The sequence below is a fragment of the Ambystoma mexicanum genome, chromosome 2p (genome assembly GCF_040938575.1).
Source record: "Ambystoma mexicanum isolate Mex_15411 chromosome 2p, UKY_AmexF1_1, whole genome shotgun sequence".
In the NCBI taxonomy this organism is placed as follows: Eukaryota; Metazoa; Chordata; class Amphibia; order Caudata; family Ambystomatidae; genus Ambystoma; species Ambystoma mexicanum.
The window spans coordinates 976,359,015-976,381,706 of NC_090923.1; the positions used below are offsets into that span (position 1 = coordinate 976,359,015).

Below are 22,692 nucleotides of genomic sequence, written 5' to 3' on the forward strand. Positions count from 1 at the left end.
ATCAGTCACCAGTTTGAATTTCGTGCCCCACACGTATGTCCTGAAGTGCTCCACCGCCCATGCACAGGCCAACATTTCTTTTTCAATGGTGGAATAGTTCTGTTCCGCCACTGATAAGGCCTTCGAGGCAAATGCCACTACATGTTCTGTGTCACCTTTCTTTTGAGTTAAGACTGCCCCTAGTCCATATGCACTGGCATCTGTGGTGACGACCGTTTCCCACAATGGATTTGAATGGCTGGAGGCAGGGTGCATCAATGATGTGTTGCTTTATCTTCTCCACCGAGGTCTTCTGGGGTTCTTGCCATGTAAATTCCGATCCCTTTCTGAGTAATTCACGGAGGGGTGCCGTGGTCTCCGAGAATTTGGGTATGAACTTGGCATAATACTCGGCCAGTCCAAGAAATGACCTCACCTCCTCTTTACTGGTGGGTTCCGGCGCTTTTGCAATGGCTTGCATGAGATTGTTTGGGACTGATACCCTTTTCCGATATTTTATATCCCAAGTACTCTACTTCCTTCACCTTGAATAGACATTTTTCATGCCGTAGTCGCACCCCTGCTTCTTGTAACTTGCTTAGAACGGTCCTCAGCGTGGCATCGTGTGCCTGCTCATCCGCTGCATACACCAAGATATCATCCTGGAAATACACCACATTTTGAACTTTCCTTAGCAGGACATCCATCATGCGTTGGAAAGCCGATGCTGCTGATGACAATCCAAATGGCATTTTGGTGAATTGATATGTCCCAAAGGGGGTGATGAATGCTGTGAGGGGTTTCGACTCTTCATGCAATTGTATTTGGTGATATGCATTTCTCATGTCCAATTTTGAAAATATTTTTGCTTCTTTCATCTGGAGAATGAGTTTGTTGATGCTTGGAAGGGGATAATTATCAGTGACCACTTCCAGGTTCAAGCTGCGCAGGTCTATGCACACCCTTAATTCCTGTGACTGGGGCTTCTTTATCAGCACGACCGGGCTCAGCCATTCGGATGCTTCAATTTCTTCAATGACCCCTTCCCTTTTCATTTTTTCCAACTGATTTTTAAAGGTGTCCCTTGCTGTGGCTGGTACCGGTCTCACACGGTGCTTTACTGGGACAGGATTTCTTTTGAGCACAATTTTGTGCAGGAAGCCTTTGATGTGCCCCAGCTCCTCCGAGAAAAGTGTCGGGAAGTCACTTTTGACGACGTGTCCACTCGTCACCCTGACCGACAAAACCTGATCTTCGGTGCTGGGATCCAATCTGATTTTTAGCTTGTCTTGGTCATCCCAACCCAACACTGCCGGACCTTCGTGACTGAGGTACACTCTGGTTGTGGTTTCCCTTCCTTTAAATTCCACTCTGCCCTTGATGTATCCCAGCAGTTCGACGGACGCCCCTCCGAACACAGTGGGTTTGTGCTTCGTGGTTAGTACTTGTACCCTCTCCTTTCCCACCATTTCCTTGTAGGTCCGAAGGGGTATGATCGTTAAATCAGAACCAGAGTCTGCCATGACCCTCGTTTCCCTGCCATCGATTTTGATCGTGCAGTGGGGCTTCTCTCTTCTGGATCTTGTGCTGTTCACCATGATGACGGTGGGTCTTCCTTCATCTTCTGAGGAAGAATCTTTCTCTGCCTTGCGATCTGCATCGAGACTGGAGACTTTCTTGTTTCTCCACCGACACACTATAGAGAAATGACCAATTTGTTTGCAGATGGAGCACTCTTTGTCTCTGGCTGGGCACTCCCTGTCGAACGCTAGATGCTTCGTGCTGGTGCACCTGTGGCACTTGAGGGGATCTTTCCTGTTCCCTCTTCCTTCTCTCGTGTCTATCGTTGGCCTTACTTTTTTTGAATGGAATCTCACCATTTGTATCTCTGCAGGACCCTGGGCTCCTGTAAGCTCCTTTCGTCTTCCAGCCGTTTCCTCAACTGCTCTGGCAATTTCTATAGCTTTTTCCAAATGCAGTTCCTTCTCAACGATGAATTTATCCTGGACTTTGCGACTGTTGGTGTGCACAACCAACATGTCACATATGAGACTCTCTGCATTGTTGCCAAAACTGCACAGCGCTGCTAGTTCCCTCAGTTTTGTGATATAATCGTCCACTGGTTCGGACATCTCCTGTTTTCAGGTGTAAAACCTTATCCTATGGAGCACTGTGTTCTCCTTACTGGCAAATCTTTTTATAATTCTCCTGACCGCCTCCTTAAAAACATCGTCATCATCGCCAGCCACCGGTATAGGGGTGAGACTCTCGAACACTCTTTGACCTTCCACTCCCAGGGCATTGAGTAACATGGCCCTGCGCCTTGCCGCTGAGAACCCCGCTCCTCCTAGAGCTTCCACATAAGTTGTGAACAGGGGTTGCCATTGTGGCCATGGGATGGCAGGCCTACCTGGAGTTTGTAGAAAGGGTGGCGGTGGCGTTGCGCCTTGCATGATTCTCCGTGGGTTCTGGTGATGATCCTCGTCGCCAATTTATGTAGTAGATTACTTGCAGTGAAGACAGGAGTCGGGGAATCTTTACCACGATTGTTTATTCCTTCACAGTCCCATGCATCAATGCACACGACGTGCATGTAACAACAATAAAGGCCAACGTGCCTAATTAACATAGGGCATGCTGCTGTGATGTCCGTGCGCGTAATACGCACTGCGGGCCCTGTTTGTCGAGAAGCCAGCGGGACGCTCCTGCGTTCGCATCCGCTCTCTCCTCTCGCTCTCTCCTCTCGCTCGCTCTCTCCTTTTGCGCGCGAAGCCGCGGGGGCGTGCTCATCGCGCTCACAGGTCTCGCGAGAGCGGGAGCTCTCGCGATGCCTCTACACATTATCAATGTATTTATGCAATGTAATTCCCATAGGTGGTTTTAATGCAAGCTTTTTAAATCGTTTTAACAATGGACTTTTTTTCATTTATAGATTTTACAGGAATAATGTTTTACTTCTGGATAAATGTTACAGTGAACTAGCAGCCTTGCATGTGAATCTTTTTGTTTAAAAAATGACGAGAGAGCACTTCATAACAAAGTTGTTTTTTGCAAGCAGACGCATTGTTGTACTTTTTTTTTTTTTATAGTTTTGAATCTCGACATTTTTGTTGTGGGAACTTTGTGTGGAAATGTTAGCATGTGTATTTTGCTGGGGTAGAGTATGTGCATGCATTCCTATAAACCATGCATGCTTTGGGTTGGACTTGCTGATGAGTGAGTTTCGCCTGGACTGGGGTGTTTCCGTGTGGAAATATGCATATCCGCATTTTCTAGCTGCACCTCCGTGCTCGTCTCGAATGCCTTGAGCAAGAGCTCCACCGTAGATGCCCTCGCGGCTACTGCGGTTGCTTTTCCTAACCTATCCCTGCGTGGGGGAGGGAGCCGAGTAGGCGGGTCCCAGCACGCCCGTGTGCCTACATATTATGCAATCCCTGTCACAAAGTACACAGGGTAATCTTCTGCCGTAAAACGTGTCCACTGGCAGATCCCGCCGAGCGCACCAGTGCTTGCTGAGTGCACATATAAATACTCCGTGAGAGTAGTCTGCAGGACTTGTTGCGGAGCAACTCTTAGCAAGACGTTCACCTGACCAGCCTAAACGTATGTATTCCGGCGCCGGCACCACGGGGCCTTTTATTTAAATATGGTTTCTCTCAAGGTGGATGCTGACAGTTCTGGAGTCGAGCATTTCTTTTTGCTTGGCTTGCAAGTGCACGCGCTTTCGGCCACCTCTTTGCCGCTCTCGGCGACTGGTGTCTCCTGCTGGGAGGATGCTCGCGTCCTGTTGGCGGGTTGACATGCCCCCACATCGTACCCCATGAGTCATTAGTAACTGGCAGGAAGTAAACGTTCGTATGTATGCGATGCTGCTGCACTGTTTAAGGATCTGACTTTGCATAGTAGAGAAGTCCGGCGTCAACAATAGTGTCGGGCTGCTTCGCCACCTGCGCCGTGAGCGCTCAGGGTACTGAAGTTTACCGCAGCGCATCAACTTTTATTCTAGTCGTAACGCCCACCAACTCGCAGCAGTGAGTTTTAAGCTGGTATCTCGTACAGCAGCGGGCATATACCATTATTACTGCAGTTGCCCTGCTGGGCCCGAAGGACTAGCTTCGAGGTGGGGCGCCCCTGGTGCCCATGCCGCTGGCAGAAAGCATGGCCCATAGCTTGCTCGTGCTCCTTCTACTGCGGCGGGGCTTATCCTGCAACGCCTGCAGGCAGGGGACACGCCTGCTCCTCACAGCCACTGTCGGCAACACATTCCAACTGTGTATTTGTTCAGTGTTTGGGCGATGGTCTTGAAATATTGAGCGAGGCCTGGTAGATGGAGCGGGGTCTTGCAGGTATAATACAGCGGCAGCGGGCACTTGGGTGCGAATGTCTGTCCTGCAGGCTACAAGCCTGGCCCTGCACTAGACACATGTGCATCCCGAGCTCCTGCATCGAAGGAAGCTGCACTGGAGATTTTGTTTAGTTAAATTTTTATACATGCATACACATACATTACTCCGCGTTAATTGTAGTATATACATTTTTTTAGAGCCCTTTATCTTTTTTGTAACAGGACATTGTCACGTATCTCGGGACTACTTGCCTAGTTAGTGCACACTGCCTTATAAAAGTTACTCAGTTACTTAAGCTCCTTTAGGCCATGGTCTCAAATATTTTGTGACTTTTTTTGCCTCCTGCCCCTCGAATTTCCATCCCACTTCATACTGACCCCTGGAGGTGTACACATTGTGTCTGTGTGCTGTAATCTCGAGCAGAGGGTTTCAGAAGCCAAATGATGAATGCATGCCGCAGACCGTCGCCACTATATGTAGTGGTGATTCGCAACTATAAATGTGTTTCGTAGCGCAGATGGACTATTCCGTCCCTCGACCACTGCTTTTTTTAATTATTATTTTTTAAAGCGCTGTATCAAGTGTTCTCACCCAATTTGATGGTACTCCATTGACCTCAGAAGGATGGCGGGCTGAGGATTCGAACTTGCACGAATGCGTCATGCGTGATCTATAGTTAAGACGATGGTCATCTGTGTGAAAGAACAATCAAAAGCCGTTTGGTAAATTCGGTCCATTTACTCTACAAGGATTCCTCTGTGAACCCAAAAGCGCTTTGAAGTGACAGCCATAAGGCTGTTGGCAAAAACCTTAACTGTTTCTTTGGGGCAGTGATCTGCAACCGGCAGCTCTCCTGATGTTTTGGACTACAACTCCCCCGATCCTTCACCATTGACTATTATGACTATGGTTGATTGGTGTTGAAGTCTGCACAATCTGTGGAGCCAAAGGTTGCTTCCGGGAGATTGTATCTTGCCTGTTCCTGCAGTCAAGTTGGTGACGAGTGCATTTATGGAAACTTTGTAAAACATGTTGAATGAGTGCTCCCTACATGCTTTTGTGGATGACAGTTGTGTATGTGGGAATGGACCAGTGGGTGTTCCCTTGTATAGATTTTGCAACTGCACTCGAGTGACCTTCTGGAACCATACAATAAACTTACATTTGCGCTGGCCAGAGGATGTAGCATGTGGTCGGTCATCTTATACTGGTCTCTTCAGAGATGGGAAGCAAGTTGAAGGTGATTGGCAGTAGCATGCAATAAACCACTTCCTTCAGAAAAAGATTGGGTTTGCTCTTGTGCATAGATGAGCATTTATACGTTAGCATGATGTGTGGGTCATTTTACCAACTTAACTTATTAACAAGATTTAAACCTAAAGTTCATAGTTGTAGAAGACCATTTAAATATTTGAGACCAGTCTGGAAGTCTGGCTTGTTTTTAAAATGTTTGATGCAGTCTTGCTCCATGCTACAGTGTACAATCCTTTTTCCTGCTGCTCGCTTGATCTGCTACCCCCCCCACGCGTTTCCACAACTTCGTTTTTCCCGTTGTTCCTTATCCCTCTCCTCTGATTGGTTTTCTGACCTTTCTTCACTGCCCGTGAGGGGGTCACAATTAAATAAAGTCAATGGGCCAAGCCCCTTTTCCCCACGTGTGGCTACCATATTGTAATAATGGTGTCTTGTGCGGCAAAGTGTCATTCGTCTTAGGAGACTGAGGCGTGGTTCCCTTCATGGGAAGTGAAGTCCTAGTTAGCGGCTGCCGCTCTACTTTACATCTCTGGTGGTCTAGGGCGGCCGCAGTGCATTTGCTTCTGTGTGCACTGAGGCTGGTGGGAGGTGCTCCCGGACAGGCTGTGTAGGAGCTCCAACTACTCGTCCATTAGTTCTCTCCCTTCAGGTGGGATTTGTAGATTGGTCGTGCAGAGCCTGTGAAAGCTGCCCCCAGAGACCTGGCTCCCATGTCATGAGTGATCCTTCTTTAGGTTGGGTCGTTTGTGGGCGCTGATGTGCTGCTATCTTGCTTTCTTTTTGTGGTTATTGCTTCTCTGCTAGTTCCAGAAGAACTTGGCCTGCATTTTGGTTGAGAGGTATGGGGTAGTGTAAGTTCCTAGTGCCTAAATAAGGACTGGCATTTGTAGAGGGGACAGGAAATGATGCCCTAACCTGCATCTGCCCCCTTTTGGGGTAGGACTTTCTCTGGGTTCTACCCTGGTAAGCCTCCCAACCCCGGCTGAGCGAGGTTGATGTTCCCTCGTGACAAGGTTAAACTTTTTTTGACCTTGTCACAAAACCGGTTCACCACCAAAACTGTCTTTCTAAATAGGTCACTATGTCTACATAATGCTCTGTCTGGGTACGATTTTTGCTAACTTAGAGCTTGAGCATTTTTTTTTTTTTAAATATTCTCATTTTCCAACTCTTGCTACCAAACAAAAAATATATATACATATCACCAGAATGTTTTTGTTGACTCATTTCAGTTCAAGTAGCTTTACAAGACTGGGCGTGGGAGGGAAGGCATAACATTTACTAAAAATAATTCGTTCATGGACCATATGTGCCTGTATGGCAGAGTTGCGTTTGGTCCAATGCTTGCAGAAAAAAGTAAAAGAAATCTTAGACCAAAGCTATTATTGCCATATAAGGAGTATAAAATAAGCTAGACAGTCACTACAGATTGCAAATGCATGTGTGTAATGCTAATTAGTCTGTGTTTGCGAATACACTGAGCAACATGAAAACGAGATTGCAGCAGTTGCTATTGTGGAAGTATCAATCATTGGACCCCTAGTTCAAGGTACTGTAGCATATAATTCAATTGTAAAACATTCTAATGGACCTTTATTAAAAAATAGATGGTGTCAAAAAGAAATCTGTACAGATGAATGATATGTTTAGGCATCACAGAATTTACCAATATACATGAAGTATACGTCGAGCTCGCAAAAACCGCTTTCCGGAACCTTGTCTCAACGATTTGAAACTTTAATGTTCAATACTTGCAGCTATGTGTAAAAAGCATGAGGTAGGTCCGATTTAAAAACTGATCTCCATAATTCTATATTTCTCATATCTTAGAGCCCATTCAAAGATGCATTTAGAATGACACGGGTCTGACAATTCACATGAATTGTTCTAAACATGCATCAAATTGTTAAAGAATTTTCTAGCATAAATAGAATTTGTGTTCATACTGTTAGTAGGCTCAAAGTAAACAAATATGTATCCAAGCATATAAAAACATTTTCCACACACTTTTTCAAATGCTTTGTGGAAGAAAACATATTTGTTAAAGATCTGTACATCGGTTTATGTAGAGCAGTGCAGTTCTTGATTGTCCCACAATTTCTTCAGCATATATTTTGCTCCTTACAAGGATGCTGATAATTTTACTACTGCCCATTGTAAACCACGTTATGACCTGCTGTAATGTGTATGTGTGCAGTCAGTATTTGTACACTAACTGGAAATTGTAGCCACTTTGTTGTCCACTCCATACCTTGACAGCTTGCACTGTGTATCTAATGAACTTTGTTTATCCCTGTAAAAAAAACAAATCATATACAACTTTCGTGGTGTTATAATAAGTAAATGCTTCTTGCCTCCAGGCTGTATTTATACCGGTGTCTATTGAATCCGTTTGTTATATAATGACAACCCACACATGTCCCACATGGAAAATTACCTCAAAGGGTGGGAAAACACCCTAACTCAAATTGTGATCTTGCTTCCCTTTTTTATTAATAGACTTTCACTGGAAGGTTCCTACTACTTTTACTAGCAGAAAGCTTTAGTAGGATCTTCCTGGCTTTGAATGACAAATTGTAGAAAATGGTTACTACAACTGTTGAGATTCACGTCTAGCTTTGCATTCTGATAGATGTTATATGGCTATTCCTAGCTCTTTCATGCTTAACTGTTTTCCTAGAATAACCTCTTGCATCGTCGTTCTGCTAAAACTGAAGACTCTTTATCAAAATCCTGTTGAAATGAGTCCTATGGAAGTAATGAGTTTTTTTTTTGTTTTTTTAAAAAAAAAAAAATTTTCTCCCCACGTTTTATTTTTAGATTTTACTACAAGAATGAAAGGGAATACAACAAACAATCGCAAATACTTCTTTTTGCTATCACCTTATAAAGACTGTCTGCCAATAAGCCAATGTTGATGGTGATCAAAAGACCATACCTTTTAAACTAGGTTTATGATGTGGGCCGCATCTTTCACATAAACCCCATCTTTGGAATGTGTTGTCAGTGATAGAGCCATTATCCGAATGATTTCTAAAATGGATTTACGGCCTGAGATGGTGGGACATCCTGGAGGGTTATTCAGGCTGTTGGGAATTTTGGTAAAATACAAATTGGGTACACATGCACAAAAGATGTTAAATACAATTTCTTATTTCCAGAAGTCTCCATTGGCTCTAAATGCTCAACCTTTTTCTTCCTTTGTTGAATCCGACCCAATTCTCTCATAACTATTCCTACTATTTAACAATTGTTGACATTCAGCTACATAATCTACAGTGTTTAACAAAATAGCTAATCCCTAACCTGATGGTTTTATTACAATTGTCTTTTGTTGGGATCATTCCTCTTCTTTTTTTTTATTATTTTTTTTTAAGGATCACTTCCATTCCCTACTATGACTCATTCTCCTGTCACTGCTTACTTTCACCCTTAAGTCTCTGCCACTCACCCATGGGTCACCCCATTCATACATTCTCTCCACGCGCACACACACATTTCTGCTGCTGGGCAAATGGAGGTGTACCCACTCGCATGAGGACCTGCAACTCGACCTCTCTGCCCTGAACTCAAGGCCACTCTTGATGGAGTGAAAAGGGAATTCTACCTAATCCTCAATTGACTCACTCCACTCATCTTTGCCGGCTACAGGGCACCGCAAACTCACTCCTCCTAAGTCTATCAACAACGCTCTCACAGCTAATGACCTAGCTTAATACGTCACTGCAAAACATGTCCTTCCTCACACTCCTGCTACATTTTACACTCCACCTACTCTACCATCATCCTCTGCCTCCATTTAATGTAAATTTGTATATATAAGCCGCCACATGCAATCAAAACAAAAATGCTTGGAAGAAGCAATTGAGGGAGACAGATTAATATCCCACTTTACACTAATACTGACAGAGTGCTATCTCTACTGATGAGGGCTAAACTCTTCTTGTGCCCCATCAGACCATCTTGCTCCACAGCTAGTCAAGCGTATTTCCCATTTAGTGGCCTCTCGCTTATATGAACTCTTAAACCTGTCCTTGGACTCTGCTTGCTTTCCACCGGTTTTCAAAACCACCACGGTCATCCTTTTAAAAAAACAAAAAAAACAAAAAGCAAGCGGCTGACCCAAACCTACCGGCTAACTTTCTTCATGTCTCTCCTTCGGCACTACTCTAAAGTGCTTGAAAGGGTTGCTTTCAACAGTCTTTCCAATTTCTTAGACATTCACAACCTTCAAGAACCCCTACAAGCAGTTTCCACTCCTGTCACTCCACAGAAACTGCTCTCATGAATGTGTCTGACTTCACGTCTGCCAAGTTGTTAAAAGTGCTTCCTTTGACACTGTCGAATACTCTGATCTCCTTAATACCCTTTCTTCTTGTGGCTCGCAATCAAGCCTTTGCCTGGATTGAATCCTACCTTGCACCTTGCCAATTCAGTCTCCTGGAGCAACAACACCTCTCAACTCACTCCTCTAACTGTTGGTGTTCCACAAGGCTGGGTCATGGGTCCACTCCTCTTTACACGCTGCAACTCTGCTCTTGGGGCACTAATCTCCTCTTTTGGATTCTCATACTAACTCTTGGTGTACGACACCCAAATCTTCTCTTTTCCAGAACTTTCCTCTGATCTCTCTATCAAAATTTCAAACAGTCTGCCATTAAATATTGGATGGCTTCTCACTCTGTTCAAATTTACCAAAACAGAGATGCTCTTTTTCCCTGCCGAAAGATCTTCCATCTCTTCCTCTCCCTATCCAATTCCCATCTGGACACCCTCCCTTAATCTGCAGCTGGAAACTTTGGTGCCATCTATGACCCGTCTCACACCTTCTTTGCTTGCATCTCCAAAACAGAAAATGCAGCTCTCCTAAATATTAGGAGAATCGGGCACCGCCTTCCTTTAAACAACACAAAGTAGCTCTTAACCACTCTTGTCTTTAAACTAGACTACTGTGCCAGCATCCTGTAGCTCCTGTCTTTTTTTTTTTCTTTTTTCTTTCCCTGGCGAGCACAGTATTATAAATTCTCTGGCCCAGGAACGGACCCACTGACACCACCCCACCATCCCAGACCAGCTGCTCTGGTAGGGTGCTGAGCAACCAGCAAATACAGTTTTAATCATGAGATTGGCCACAATACTGAATTCCAGATGTTAAAAAAGGCACAGTACACCAGAGGGGAGTTTTGGTGCCCTAACAGGCTTCTATAAAAAGCACATCACTTTACATCTTTCCTTAACCCATGTGAAGATGCCCCCCCTTTCATTTTCTCATTCCACTCAATGTATGAAGGACAAGGTAGAAGATGCGTTTAAAACAGCTCCCCAACCCTTGAACTTTGACCAGGTTCCTAATTAAACATACCGTTGGCCTCTCAAATCCATCCCATCCCTTCCACCCACCCTGCACATCTTCCCCACTCTATAACCCACTTGACGGCTGCAGACTGCCATTACCTTAATTTAAATACCAGTCTACTAGTGCTGTAGTTCCTTCCAAATTAAACCTCAACCCCCCCGCTCTGCCGCAAGTGGCTGTCAAGGGGTACTTTTTTCAGCTCCCTAGGGCTTTGGGAGCCCTCACTTCATCATAGGGGCTTTGCTTTAAAAAATGCTTATTATTCTTATGGGGCTTTTGGAAACCCATTTCCTCTTCGATGGTGGTTGTACTTGTGTTGATGCTTTGTCAGCCCTAAATGCTTTTCAGGTCTTATAAGCCCATACTGCCATCCTAGCACCATGAGAGAGTCAATATTTTCTCTATTGCAGAGCCTTTTTAATGTCCATTAAAAGGGCTGGTGAGCCCTTTAATTTTCCTCTGTGGTGGTGCTTTTTCAATCTTAGGCGGGGAAAGTCCTTGGCGAAGTTGGAGCGCCCAGCCCACGCACTCCTCGATGAGTACCGCTCACAATGCTCTCCCAGTTTGCCTTTGGGAGAGCGGATGCTCCACAGGCCCCAAAGCGTGGCTGGCAGTCTTGCTGGCTCCCTGCCAGTGCCGTCGGGGGTTTCTTCTTTCTTCAACACCTGGCCACGGGGCGGGCTTCCTTCACGGCCATAATCGTCACCCGGGCCCCACTGCGCACGCGGCCTGGGCCCTCACCTCTGGGCTGCCTGGACTGGCCCCCGGGCCTCCTGTAGCCATCGGGCCACGCTCTGGTTCGGGCTGCCGCCACGCATGGCTCTGGACTGGGGCGGCATCTTCATCCGGGCCGCACTGCACACACGGCCCAGGCTTTCTTTTCTTCTGGCCCACCCGGGCCACTGCCTCCCAGCCCACGCGCCCGCTCGGGGACATTACTTTAATAAATTTCTATTGAACAGCCACTGACCCTTGGGCTTAAGGGTGCAACAAAAACAGACAGCAAACAGCAAATAAGATCAGAGGCAGAGCCAACAGCAAGGTCCTAAAAGTAATGCTCTCATAAATTTAGGCGAACAAATTAGTCTTTAGCTGCTTTTTGAATACATCCGTTGATTTGATGCATCATAGTTCTAGTGGGATTTCATTCCAAGCCTTTGGGGCAATTGCAAACACCCGGGCCTGCACACCCGGGCACCGGCGTTCGTCTTCATCCAGCCCGCACAGCACACATGGCCTGGGGGCTTTCTTCTTGCCGGGTTGCAGCTGGCAGACGCAGGCCTGCTCAGCTCGCCTACAATGCCTGGGGGGGCACTCGAGGACGTGACCCCGCAGAGAGGGCAGTTTTTCTTTCTCTTGCTTTTCTCAAGGCTTCCTTCATTCTGGCTTTCCGGTTACTCCCCCCACACCGCCTTTTAACTGTCACTTTTCAACTGTCTTTGTCTTGCATTCCTTTCTGCAGCTTCTTACGTCCAGTCCACCTTTTTCTTAGCAGGGTAGACCTGGCTACTGTGTATTGTCCCAGTGTTCCATTTGTCCCCCATAGTGGGGAACTTGGTATGTTCAGGTAAGACACTGTTAAGCACATACACATTTAATGAAAGCTTTTAATAAACTTTCTGGTATCTTGCCTTTCTTTATATCCTTTTCCAGGCCCCCCTTTTAAAGGCCCTATTTGGGCCCGGGGGTTACAATCCTCTTTGGTCTTCCCAGCTTATTAACTTTGCTACCAGGAGTCTTTGAACTCCCTCACGTCAGACCTACTTCTTCATAGCATCACCAGGCTGGATGGCTGACTATTCAAAACAGGGACAGATTTAAATTCTTCTCCTGGTTCACAAATCGATCTACGATAAGGCACATTGTATCTACACTACTCTCTCCAACTCTACAAGCCTTCTCGCAGTCTCTGCTCTACCTCCTCGAACAACCATGTGGCTCCTCGCCCTCCCAGTCCTTCCTCTCGCTTCTGCTTCTTATGCCTGCTAGCTAATGTTTTTCCCCTCGCTTCCAACCTGCCTCTGTCCCTCACTTCCCCATTCTCCACTCTAGCACTTGGCCTATCATGGTCACATCCAGAGCACAGATGGCTGTACCACCTACCTGCGCTTAAAAATGTCCAAAATTTTTATTCTCCTTTATCTGTGTATGTCTACTCATGTATTGTCTCTGGTGACTCGTATCATTTACTCCACGCTGGTCATTATTTCCCTCAAATTCACCACATTGTAAGAAGCTCACCACTTTCCATCAAATCAGATTTCTTATCTATTGTACGTTCTTTTGTGATCTAAAGAACATTGTTCCGCCTGTGTGTATAAATAAAATGAATAAACCTGCATATCAATGGTTTTCTCGTTGCTAAAATACTTTCATATAATTGCACTTTTCCCTGCGAGAGATTATTCCTGTGCCTGTGACCCTTTTCTATGAGTGTCCTATAGGAGTGGCCAAGTTTCGCTCCCCTTTTTTTGTTATTATTGTACTGAAGAATGCCCTACTGATGGGGAAATACATATGTATGCCATGATTGTTTCGCCTTTTACTCTTGTGGTCAATTTTTCGGGGAGGACATACTTTCTCACATTGTTGATCTACTGTACTGTTTGGCTCTTGCTAATTCCTTTATTAATTTTTATATGATTTCAATTTTTTTGATGTGTTGATTATATGTATTTCATGTGGTGCATCATGGATGACATTCTGAAATAATGGAATTAAAATGTCTTATTGTGCATTGCAGTAAACGTTTTTATATCAAGATAATCCTCAAAGTGTGCCTATACACCAATTTGGGTACTATTGAGGAGATCTTTTTGTGTTGAGTAGGTGGCTGTTGAAGACACTTTCTTCCCCATAATTGGGCACTTAAGAACTATACTGAGGACCCCTTCCTCAGATCTTAACAGTAACTCTCCCTTTCGGTATCATCCTCATTCCAAGATCCTTTAGTCTGGCCAAACAAAGGGTAATGACTATCTGAATGAAGGCCTTATTACCGAAGGTTGCAATATCCACTGTATTTCAGCAGGAACAGGGCGGGATACATTATTCTGGTTTAGAAGCCATCTGCAAATGATCTGCTTGTGTATATATATATTTCTGAGGCTTGTGGAATCTGCTTAGATCACATGCTGTGCATAGGCTGACATCTAGTGGAAGCTGCAGAGTATTAGTTTGTTTTTTGAAACTCGAAAATGGGCATCGACACAGGGCGTGCCAGTAATACTATCCCTAGTGTGACGTCCACTGTACCCATGATCCCTCACGCGTCTAGGACCCTCAGATTGTTTTTTTCCACCATACTTGTTGGAAGCATTCCGCGGAGTTCCCTGGCTTTTAGCCATAATTTTGCAAATACTATAATATGTCCCTGTTTTTTCCATTCCCATGTCGAGTCACCGAATTTTGAAGCTCGACGCCGCCCGGAGAAGAAGAAAACCGGCGAGAGCTGCACGACGGACTTTGGGCCTTGGAAGGCCTCTGGCCTCGGCCCTTCAAGTAGGGAGAGTGGGGGGGTGGTACATACTCTACACTCATATATTTATATATATATTCCTACACACAAAAGCCCGCTGCCACAGGGTGCGTATGGAGGGTACCCATTTCCAATTTTGCCCCAAGTGCAACCGCAAGTACCCTTGGGTTGACAGACACGCCACCTATAACCTCTGCTTGCCGAGGGACCACCCCGAGACGAACTGCAGAGCGTGTAGCCGGTTCAAGGCTAAAACTCTAAAGGACCGTTCGACCAACCATTGGGCCCACCACGCCAGGCAACGAGAGGCTATGGAAGCGGAAGGCACCTTCAGTGATGGCAGCGACGCCGTACTATCGGATGGCGAGGGCAGCGTGGCGTCGAAAGACAGCCAAGCGCAAGTCCCCGACCTCGGAAGGTTGTCCGGCAGGGCAGCTATCGGGAGCACACCCGGCGACACGAGCACTACCCACAGCACTTCCACTAAACACTCAAGTCTAACCGAGACTCGACGCGCGTGACACAAAGAACAGTCCACTGAATCGGTGTCCTCTGGGCATTCTCGGTCAAGATCGCCGCATGACACCAGCCAACCATCCACTGTTGCCAAGAGTGCCTCACTCACCAAAGTTATGGAGGTACAATCGTCGGAAGACGAAGCCGACCTCCATTCCCCAGGCCGCGCTCCAGGAGTCGGCGTCAGCAGACCGCTCGACGCCTGCTCCCGTATCCCAATGTCCTCACTCTAAAGATAGGGACTCTACCCCCGAATCTCGGCGCCAGACGTCGAAAAGCTCTGAGGTTGAAAACGCCTGGGAAACACTTCGACTCATGGGGAGGGGGGGAAACAGCAGAAGAAAAGATCTCCGCCTTCTTCTGCACCTCTGCTACATAAAGACAGTGCTAAGTCTTCTTATAAACAGCTAACCAAGACCCCTGCACAAACCCATAAATCCAGTCAGGTCATAGCAGGGAAAAGCTTCCAGGAAAGGGTTATCCCCAGCTCCAAAGAATGGTCCAGTGAGGATATAGACAGTTATGTCTAGAATGTCATCACTAGCAGACTTCTATGCCAAGAACCCAGAGCACTTCCACTCCTATACTCCCGACGGGGCTACTCCCTAAGAAACCTCCAGTTGAAACACCAACACAAGGTCGGGCTTTTGACCCTTTCTATGTACAGCCATACTCACTATAGTGAGGATCCACTACAAGGTGAGGATCCAGAATTGGTAATGTTGGACGACCAAACTGGGGTGGACTACTATGGGGATGATGAGGACCAAGAAGAGGAGGAGGAGGAGGAGGAGGAAGATGACCCAGAAGTCTACAGAGTAGACTCCCCGGTAGGCAAAGAACCTCAGGTTACCGACACTCAAATCGACAACCAACCTCTCTTAAATGAGGTTTTGTCTACAGCGGGAGAATACTTACGCGTTGACACTCAGGGAGCACAGGAGGAGAGGGACTTTGCCAAGAACTAGTAGGAGAAAAGAAACCCATTGCCCAGACCATCCCAATTCTCAAGTCTATACAAAGGAGAATTGATCCTTCCCTTCTCAATCCTAACCTCACCAGGGCAGTAAACCCCAGAATCTAAAAATTATTCAGGGCAGCTCTATCAGACCCGCTTTACATAAGGGGGCAACTGAAACCGGACTCCCTGGTAGGGACTAATACCCGAAAGAGGGCGGGAACGCCCCCATCTTCGTCTGAGGCTCCCCCCGACAAGGAGAGCAAGAAGGTCTACGGGTTGGGAAGGAAGGTAGCCTCCACTTCCGCCTACCAGGCTAGGACTGCCAACTCCACCACTCTGCTGGCTAGTTACAACTGCCACCAGTGGGAGCAAGTTGCTGCACTCATCCACTCCGCACCGGAACCTTTAAAGGGCCAGTTGGCACAGGTTGCGTCGGAGGGGAGAGCAGTGTCCGGTTGCATCCTTAAGGCAACCTTTGATGCCGCGGATAACGCCGGCAGACTTAATAGCAGAGAGCACTGTCATTAAGAGGCATGCTTGGTTAAGACAGTCAGGGTTTAAACCCGAGACACAAGCATCCTTAATTGATATGCCAGTGGACCCTAATCTACTGTTTGGCAAGGCGGTAGAGGACACATTAAAAAATGCCAAGGATGAGTGTGAGACTCTGAAATGCCTGGGACAGTTGACCAACAAACCCCCTAATCAAAGAGGGAATGGTAATTTCCGTCGCCCACGCGGCCAAAATTCAGAGGCTCAAACTATTCTCAGGGGCAGGGTACATCATGGGGTAACAACCAGCAGTCTACCGAGAGTTACAACAGGGGAAACAAAAGGGGCCATGGTAAGGGTAGAGGCAGCCCCAGCAGAGGCAGCACGCCTCCCGCAAAACAGTGATGTCGCGATCAGGGTCCCCTCCCATGCATCCCCACTAGAGGGAGGCATTACCAACTTCACCCAAGCTTGGTAAGGGATCACATCAGACAAATGGGTGCTGTCCACATTGTCCACAGGATACTGCATAGAACTGCTCGAGCGTCCCCGAAAACACCCCCCATGACAAAACGTACATTCCTTGGACCACCAGAAGATCCTCCTCGAGGAGATCGTCAATCTTCTAGAAAAGGATGCAATCAAACTCGTCCCGGGCAAACAGGTAAACAAGGGTATTTATTCAACTTACTTCCTTGTGCCAAAAAAGATCTGACAATGCGCCCATTTTTAGACTTGTGCCCTGCAAACAAGTATGTCAAGCCCCAAGAGTTTCGCATGACTACTCTCCAAGAGGTAATCCCCCCTCCTAAAAAAGGGGATTACATGGCAACATTGGACATGAGATGCCTATTTTCATATTTCCATGTTCCCAGCGCACCAGATTCTTGCGCTTCAAGGTGGACGGTCAGCACTACCAGTTCAAAGTGCTGCCCTTCGGTATAGCCTCGGCTCCAAGAGTATTCACCAAGGTTCTGGCAGTGGTGGCAGCACACCTACGCAGGGAGGCAATCCCAGTGTACCCTTACCTGGACGACTGGCTCATCACGGGGGAGACCCCAGTAATTTGCAGTTCAAACATTCAGAGAACGATCGATCTCCTCTTCAAATTGGGTTTCTCCATAAACGAGAAAAAAATCAAGCTTGGTGCCAAGCACCTCCAAACAGTTCCGAGGAGCTGTACTAAACAAGGAGCTGTACTAAACACTCAAGAGGGGTTGGCCTTTCCATCAGAGGAAAGTGTTTGGAATCTATTACTGCAAATTCCTCTATATCTGCCCGGTCGCCAGATAACGGTGCGCAAAGCGATGCGTTTGCTAGGCATGATGGCGTCAGGTCCTGCGCATGCGTCCCATGCAAGAATGGTTGGCGAAACAGTGGTCTGAGGCAAGTTGTCAGTGGGACGATCTAGTGGTCGTTTTGCCAACACTGGTACAAAGTCTTCACTGGTGGACAAGAGAACCTGTCAAAGGGGTAACCCTTTCACGATCCAGAAGTACAGGCTGTAATCACTACAGATGCATCCCTGTCGGGGTGGGGAGCACACCTCCTTTACCACATAGCTCAGGGTCTCTGGTTTCTCACAGTGGGCAAGAATCATATCAATCTGCTAGAGCTTCTGGCAGTATTCACAGCACTTCCAGCGTTTGAGCCCCACCTGTTGAACCTGTCAGTGCAGATCTTAACAGACGATAGCAATGTTCTACCTAAACAAGCAGGGAGGGACTCGTTCGCCAAATATGTCCAAGCTTGCACAGAAACTTTGGATATGGGCACTCAGACGGAACATTTACCTGTTATCTCAACATGTTCCAGGGGATCTCAATTCACTAGCAGACGCTTTGAGCAGAGATTCTCTCCCAAGAGAACATGAGTGGTGTCTACACAGAGAAGTCGTAGAAGACATCTTCTCACAGTGGGGTTTCCCCACTATAGACCTATTCGCCACAAGCGAAAACAGGCAATACCCAGACTTCGCATCCAGGTTTCCCCAGCCAGGCTCCAAGGGGAACGCCCTGTGGACAAACTGGTCAGGGATGTTTGCTTACGCTTTTCCACCAACTCCTCTAATGAGGAAGCTGGTCAACAAGATGCACAAGGAATCGATGACGCTCATTCTAGTTGCTCCCAAGTGGGCAAGACAACCGTGGTTCCCACACCTGCGCAGACTAGCAGCGTGCAAACCCATCAGACTCCCGTGCTGGTACAACTTACTATCCCAGCACCAAGGTCAAACAGTGCATCCTCAACCCAGCTCAATGAATTTGGCAGCATGGCGCCTGAAGTCATAGTTTGGACACCTCAATTTACCACAGAGGTGCATGGACATCCTAAAGGAATCTAGGAAGCCCAACACTAGGCACTGTTATTTTGACAAATGGAAAAGATTCGTTATCTGGTGCCAGAATAAGCAAATCAACCCAGTTGATTGCACTCCTTCCACTATTGTCACCTACATGCTCCACCTGCTGGACGCAGGGTTGGTATTTAATTCACTAAAGGTACACCTGGCAGCTCTGTCAGCATACACCACCTCCCATAACAAGGTATTGTGGTGGAAAGTACCAGTGGTTAAAGCCTTCATGGAAGGGGTAAAGAGACTCCGCCCTCCAATTTCTAACCCACCACCAGGATGGGACCTTAATGTGGTACTGGCTAAACTCATGGGCCCCCCATTCGAGCCCATGCATAAAAGCAGTCTCAAACACCTGACATATAAAACTGCCTTCTTAGTAGCCATTGCATCGATGAGAAGGATCAGTGAAATTCAAGCTCGGACAGTGCAGGATCCTTTCTTTACTGTTCATAAAGATAAACTGGTTTTACGAACACGCCCTTGGTTTTCAGTTAAGTTTATTTATTTCTAAATTCCACGTTAACCAGTCCATTGAGCTTCCGGCTTTCTTCCAAGAACCCTGAAGCTCTGCTGAGGTAAAACTACACACCCTAGATGTGCGTAGGGCGGTCCTATACTATGTAAACAAGACCAGGCCGCTAAGGAAAACAGACCAACTGTTTATCTCCGTAGCTACAGGGAGAGAGGGAGATCGCGTCTCTAAAGGTGGCATCTCTAAGTGGATTATAAATTGTATCCAGCTGTGTTACTCCCTTTTTGAAAAAACCTCGGCCTTTCACGCCAAGAGCCGACTCCAAGAAGCATTGGGGACACTCTGGCTTTCATTGCAAATGTACCCCTTGACACCATTTGCAAAGAGCTCTATTCACACTTTTACTCATCACTACTGCATTGACACTCATTCCAAGACAGATACTCAAGTGGTACAAGCGGTTCTAAAACATTTATTTGCTCATGACTCTTTTCACATCCCACCTCCTTCTTCTAACACTGCTCGCTAATCTATGCACAGCATGTGATCTAAGCAGATTCCACAAGCCGTAATCGTATTTCTGATGCTTGTATCTGCTTAGATTTACATGCGACCCACCCTTCCTCCCCTCTGAGAGAAGGCGCATGGATGCTTGTAGTCTTAACTATCTGCTTGGATAATCTGTACTCGCGCTACTCCTCATGCTACCTCATGTCAGAAGAAATACAATCTGAGGGTCCTAGACGCGTGAGGGATCATGGGTATAGTGGACGTCACACTAGGGATAGTATTACTGGCACTCCCTGTGTCGAAGCCCATTTTCGAGTTTCGAAAAACAAACTGTAATACTCCGCAACTTCCACTAAATCTCGGCATATGCACAGCATGTGAATCTAAGCAGATACAAGCATCAGAAATACGGTTACGGTGAGTAATGTATCATATATATATATCGAAAAGAGAGGTGTTGGATCAATACACAGTCCAAGATGTAAATATCACTGTGAAAAACACCAAAATATTGGCCAAGCACTCTAGATCAAGCTGTTTTCTAAAAAACATTTTATAATTAAAAAAAGTGCATAGTTCATAACATCATAAGTAACAGACCTGTTACAAAACGTTAGACAGACCAGGGGTGCTGCAGCACTCGCCCACAGCGGGTGGAAACTGCCACGCGTTCCGCTCGACTCACGAGCTTCTTCAGGCTAGTAAGTATTCCATGTTTGTTTATTTGTGTGTTTATAGATAACGTGAGGCTAGCGATTGGCTCCACCCTGCCCGGCAGTGCACGTCGCATCACGTGTGTGCTGCGACTTTCAGACCATTTCTAAACTCTGCCCATTTGAATAACAGGCCCGCCATCTTGTAATGTACTATAGCAATGGTAATAACAATGAGTAAACATTGGAACACTCTCAATTATCCAGTTTTTAAAATGTGCAATCTGCCGCACTGGCTTCGCCAATCCTTTCGCCTCATTTACATCATACATGTCAAAAAGTGAACACGATCCTATGGTGCCAGTGTGCTAATGAAATAATTATTGCTGTATTTCTGTATGATATAAATTCCCATTTTCTACGGTAAAGTCCACACTGCGGGTAAAGTGCTTATGAATGGATACTGCAGGTGTTGACTCCCAATACATTGTGTAGGTATATGTTACATCGTGTTCTGTAGTTAATTCATGCTCCAATAAATATTCCATTATTGACGTATTTATACAGATGCATTAGTTCAGCTGTAAAGCAACATTCCATGCTATATTGAGATCTTTCTAAATTGACATATTGTCAATTACAACATTCGCCAAAAGGTGTTACCAGAAAATGTTTAAACACAAATGTACACAGACAATGGCATTAAAAGCTTCTCGTTTCGGATCAAAGGTTTGAAAGAGAACAGAGTAAGATCACATAGTGGCAGATAACATTTGGTAAGGTGCAAGTGCAGTTCACTAATGGCAATCCATTCTAGATTGCAATAATGTATATCCTCTAATGCCACACTTAAAGTGCTATTGTATTTGTGCAACACGGTCTCCTATTCCTTCTAGGTATATTTCATAACTCAATGGATACCCGAAATTGAAAAGCCAGACTGTCCTATAGTTAGTCTAAAAACACGATATAAAAGATGGTAACCACTAGTGTGCAAAAAAGTGCAACAAGTTTTAAGAGATTCAATAAGCTCTAGCAGGTTTAAAGTGCAAGTGCATGTGCATATTGGGACCTGTTACTCTACATGTATCATTGGGACGTACAACTTAATCCATAATGACCGTGGCCCAAAATACACTGTGCTCAATTGTGCAGGAGACGAACGCTCCCCTTTTCACTAACATCGGCATGCAAACCGCCTGCACGTGAAAAAACCACCAACCACACTGATGATCATGTTGTACCTTTACTCTACGTTGCACATCGAATAGTGTTGATCTTGCTTTGTTCTTACCTACGGTACCACTGTTTGCTATTCGATGATGCCATTTCTGATCAAACCACATAGGCCTGTATAAGGTTCACAATTCTTGCGGTAGTCCTTATCTTTAGTTTCAATACAGTGTTTTGCTTTAAGGGTGCGAACATTCCGCTACCCACTCCTGTCTTGTGGCACCACTTATTTATTCCATTCTCTCCCTGCTTGAGCGGTGTGACGAGGTGCTCCTGCTTAAAAGCTTTCAGATGGTGGTGGTTCTTCCGTGTTAGTTATATAGCATTTGATAGGATTTGGGGTCCCTGCAGGGATGGACTGGCCTATAGGGATCTCTGGAGATCTCCCTGTAAGGCTCTGCACCCTGGGCCTCTTTTGTGTGGTAACCTATTTTATTTCCACATTTTCACATAGGTAAGGGGTTGGGGTTGTTGGAAATGTGTACTGTGGGCCCACTTTGAAAATATTGTCAGGGCCACTTTTGGTTCCCAGTCCACCCCTGGGTCCCTGAAACTCTTGCTACTCTCCAACAAAAGCAATTCCTTGTCTTTTGGATATCTCTAATCGAATATAATTATCACCTCTTTTCATTTGAAACTACAGCTAGGTGCAATCTGACTTTTGCCTTTTAGGTTGCTCTTCGGAGCAGGCATTCATCTTCGATGTTCTACCCATAGCAGTGTTCCGCTGGGAACACTGATCCCTGGAGTATGGTGGGTTGTAAGTAGGGCAGACTGGCTCCTCATATGGTCATCGTTTGCTCAGTATTTTTGCTTTTGTGGAATAAAAGTGGTCGGTATGGTACTTACTTGACTGTAAGGTTGATTACACTATTGTTAAAATTGGAGACAACCCCCCCACACACTAAAAATGCTCTTCGTGCTTACCAATCCCACAGCTATCTCCTGAATTCTTGTGGTCTCTGTTAAACGGTGGCCTTTATTTGACCAAATCACCGCAAATATTCGAACAATGCAAGGCAAGTCTAAAGGAAAAACCGCTGTTCTTGGCAAGTCAGCTTTGCTGTCATGTAGGTTTGCTTGATC

The 22,692-nt window shown here is 46.0% G+C and overlaps 1 protein-coding gene across 5 annotated transcripts in view; it reads left to right on the forward strand.

Annotated features, from left to right (window-relative positions):
- PC (pyruvate carboxylase) overlaps positions 1–22,692 on the forward strand; it is a 2,561,538-nt gene that overhangs the window by 420,818 nt on the left and 2,118,028 nt on the right. Inside the window, exon 1 of one of the 5 annotated variants that reach the window (XM_069644791.1) lies at positions 3,424–3,582. The exons of the other annotated variants lie outside the window; for them this stretch is intronic. The gene's annotated coding sequence lies outside the window, so the exon portion shown is untranslated. Of the gene's footprint in view, positions 1–3,423; positions 3,583–22,692 lie in introns of those variants that run through there. 5 annotated transcript variants of the gene reach the window in all.